This window comes from Acanthochromis polyacanthus, chromosome 2 (assembly GCF_021347895.1).
Source record: "Acanthochromis polyacanthus isolate Apoly-LR-REF ecotype Palm Island chromosome 2, KAUST_Apoly_ChrSc, whole genome shotgun sequence".
NCBI lineage: Eukaryota > Metazoa > Chordata > Actinopteri > Pomacentridae > Acanthochromis > Acanthochromis polyacanthus.
Window position 1 is genome coordinate 26,234,343 of NC_067114.1, and position 4,290 is coordinate 26,238,632.

The following is a 4,290-nucleotide window of genomic DNA, read 5'->3' on the forward strand; positions in this document are numbered from 1 at the left end:
ATCTCATCTCTCCCATACATATTTGTCATTTAGCTACTTCACAAAAACATCATTCCAAGTAAGCTGTTTCAGTTATATTAACTGACAGTAGGTTTCGCACAACCAACTGAAATTACACAGTCATCTAAAATTGGTGTAAATTGTCCCATCACTACATCCTGTGTCACTCAAACGTCATTGTGAGAGCATTATTATATTATTATATTATATTATTGTTATTTACTCTGTAGTTTACATTAATAACAATCCTTCACGAACCCATGAAACGAGATAATGAAATGGTTCTGGTGAGTTTCATTCCTTTTTTGTGCAAAGTCTGATTTTTCAGAACTAAAAACACTGGCAGTTGGGCATTAGGGATTTTATAGTTCCATCTGTGTTGAAGGGGAGCATATGGTGACAAGAAAAGACAAACTCTGGTCAATAAAAGCAAAGTTATTGTTTCAAAGTTAATACCCTTCCACTCTGTATGCATAATTAACTATCAGCATCATTGTTTAGCAGGATTAGTGTGGTTCGGTGTAATTAGACTGGGATCATAACAATGATTGATATAGCACACATATTTTGTATCCTTCTGTTGTTAATATTAAACTGAAATGATTTCATTTTGAAATGTGTTAACTTAGATTCACTCAGCTGCAGGTACAGATTTTATCAGTGGTGGACTTATATAAATCTTGTCATAAAATGTTTGCAGAAATGCAGCACGACAAGGCAGTGAACGCAGCGCTTTGATTATTTGAATGTTAAAGTGCAACAGAAATATCTTGCCCATAAAATCAATGAACAATCCTTAAAAATATTCTAAAATATTAAGTAAAAGAATTAGGAGTATTGTTTTGCCCATATTTTTTATTGATGTATACACACCATCTACAAAGTCTTTATCCCCGTCTTTATGGGCTGACTACATTTTCAGTGGGGTCTGATTATCTTCGGAACTTTTCCGATGAGGTCCATGCGTCCCTCTCTGACTTTCTGGGATTTGAAAACCGTTCTATACACATCGATTTTATCCTGGCCTTTTTTGAATAAAGGGCTAAACTGTCGGACCCTACAGAACTCTAATCCAGAGATAAGCAAAGAGGGTCTCTATACTGCCGAAAAGATGCAACATACATAAAGTGTTTTCTACGGGAGGCTTTACAAAATATAGATAAGAGTGGAGATTTGTTTTAATTGAGATGGTGGGAAAACATATTCTCCTTTATAGGACTGTCAACTGAGCTAACTGTTGACTAACCACACACTGTAAAATGTTTACTTGCGTTTAATTTTAAATAATAACTCAGATAAAACAGCAATAGACAGTAAAAGTTCTGCTTGCACTCCTCAGCAGTGGTTAATTCCTGGAACCGAAATTCCAAGGCCAATTGTTCCCCACTGATCACAAATCTATCGCCGTTCTATGCTGTAGGAGTGACATATCCTCTGTCTCCCACCCCTCTCTTTGCCTCTCTCTGTTTCTGTCCATTTCTCTCTCCTCTGACATTATACTATCGGCTCTATAGCTCTGACCAGTAATTTATAACAACTCCACTGTAGTCCCCCATTCCAGGGATGTACCAAGGGCTCTTAAGACGCTATTGATTTTTATTTGATTAAATGTCTTGCTGGTTTGCAGCAAATTAGCAAGAGTTTAATCAAATCACAATCAATACCTACTTAATAATTCCCCAACACACACCTCGCACAAACTTAGGTAAAATTCACAAGTGAATAATAGGGAGAAAAGAGTCAGGACTCAATGACCATGTTTTCATGGATATAAAATGTTTGAATGTTAAACAGTAGCCTCAAGTGCAAATTTATGTTTGGTTACATTGCACTGTGTAAAGTTCCCTTGGCGAATAATAAAATAATAATGATTTAAAAAAATAATAAAATACATCAACACATGATTTTACAGGTTCAGCTTCATGTTCAGAAACATGCAGATATGAGATTTGACGGTAAGAACCAACGTTGATTTTTCAACACTCAGTCTATTTGTTCTGAATTCATTTCACTTTAAGACGTTTCTTTTCGGGCTGCACAGTGGTGTACTGGTTAGCACTTTCACCATGCAGCAAGAAGATCCCAGGTTCAACTCCCGGGGTGGGCCTGGGATCTTTCTGCATGGAGTTTGCATGTTCTCCCTGTGCATGTGTGGCTTTTCTCCGGGCACTCCGGCTTCCTCCCACAGTCCTAAAATATGCTGAGGTGAATTGGTTACTCTAAATTGCCCGTAGGTGTGATTGTCCTGGACAGACTGGCAACCTGTCCAGGGTGTCCCCTGCCTTTGCCCGAGTCAGCTGGGATAGGCTCCAGCATCCCCTGTGACCCAAGTGAGGATAAAGTGGTGTATAGAGCATAGGCGTTTCTAGCCCATTTTTGGGGGTGCTTCAGCAAACCCAAATTGAATCCCAGCACCCCTAAAATTTAAAGATTTTTATTTTTATTTTTGTATCATGTCCTTTTTTAAAAAAAACAAAAACAAAAACAGAAAAGTGTAAAAAACATACAGTACTTGGTTGATACGTAATGTTTTAACAACAAAACTACAGCACCCCCTCCCCCCATCTTGCCTCAAAATGGTTTGATCCTGCTCAACTTTCCCAACTCGGGCTCTGAGCCGCTACTTGTAGAGCTAAGCGCTGCCCCACAGAAGGTAATATGCCGTAGCGGTGTGAGTACCTGGTTTGAACTTCTACCACTCAATACCAACACATTATTATCATTACCAGTCCTCATTTTTGCTGCATTTGATCAAAGGTTACTGTTTATGTTGTTAGGTAGGAGTTAGCTTACGTTTTTTCTAGCTAGCAAACGTTACAGGTGGTCAGTGTCTGTTTGAACTGGACTGAGAGAAGCTAGCTGTTGTGTCAGTGCATGAATTAATATTAAAGCCAAGGTGCTACTGACTAGCTAACTGACCGGATGCCCATTAACATTATAACTCCTATTGTGTGAGTGTGCAGACAGACAGCCTCATCATGGACATAAGATTGTTTTTTCGAAGAAAAGAGCCAGGTTCAGGTAAGAGTGTAAGATCAAATGATTTATCGATCAAGAGTAATGTTGTAAGTTGGATCAATGTATCAGTGTTTATATCTGTTATCAGATATAAAACACATTGTTTGGTTATTTGGCTTTAAATTGACATTACAAAGAGAGAGAGAGGACATTATTTATTTGTATTCTTATTGGTATTTTTTCATATTTATATAATTTTTCCTCTAGCTGAATACAATCTATTTGTGTATGATTGTCAGTCCAAAGAGGAAGAGACGAAAAAGGGGAAGGAGAGGAGAGAGTGCAAAGTCAGGAAGAACCAGGTAAGAAAACAAACAGAGAATAGTGGCAAGCAAAACAGTAACTGTTAAGATGACAAAGAAAAACATTCCATTCACAATATAATTTTACATATATGCCATGGAGGTTATGTGTTCTCCCCACAGTAAATGCTTTCCAGAAGCACACTTAACAGATATCAGTGGACTTTATTCTAAACAGAACTTCTTCATTACATTTTCCTAATTGTCCATTTGTTTAATTTCGCTATAAAAGGAAGAGAACAAGGAGAGACTCTGGGAGATGAGAGCGTGCAGACCAGGGAAAGAAATGCTGTGCATCACATTTCAAATAAAAGTCAAAAAATAAGTCCTAGGTCCCTTTTTGTTTTTTCTGTTTTTTTGGTGCTTAGTATAGGGGGCTGGTTTACTCCAGAAACATACATGCTGTTTATGTGTATGTTGAGGAGCTGCTGTATCTAAATGAGTCGTCTTTTCCCAGAAATTAGGACTACGATATGTTTCTTTTAAGATTCCAGTGTATTCCTCCTTTGCGGTGATTCAGCATTTAAATAAACTTTATCACATTGGATGGTTTAGTCACAGACCTTTTCAAAAAGTGTTATGCTTTTCTTTCACAAATGTGGGAGTGAAACTGCATTAAAACGTACAAAACAATGAAGAAATTTATCTTGCCTGGCTGGGCACTTCTGGGTGCTCAGCACCCCTAAACCTCTGATCCTAGAATCGCCCCTGGTATAGAGGATGGATGGATGGATGTTTCTTTTCTAAACAGAAAATTCCTAATCACTTGAAAACAGTAACAAGGTATGTAAAGTGGAGTATAGAGGAGGAAAACATTGAAACTGAAGCCTTGACAAACAGAATGTTAAATAATGCATATTCAAATGATTTTACAGAGCAACAATATTGTGCTTACTAACATTAATCAAAAAGAAAAAAAATCACTATCCTTTCAAATGTATGATCTCCAACAAACATTTGTGCTTACTTT

General features: G+C 37.4%; 1 long non-coding RNA gene across 1 annotated transcript; it reads left to right on the top strand.

The window, feature by feature from the left end:
• The first annotated feature begins 2,675 nt into the window (after positions 1–2,675).
• Positions 2,676–3,652, top strand: LOC127537777 (uncharacterized). The gene is made up of 3 exons (XR_007947605.1): positions 2,676–3,021; positions 3,226–3,320; positions 3,553–3,652. It is a non-coding gene; the product is annotated as an uncharacterized LOC127537777 (long non-coding RNA).
• Positions 3,653–4,290: the final 638 nt, after the last annotated feature.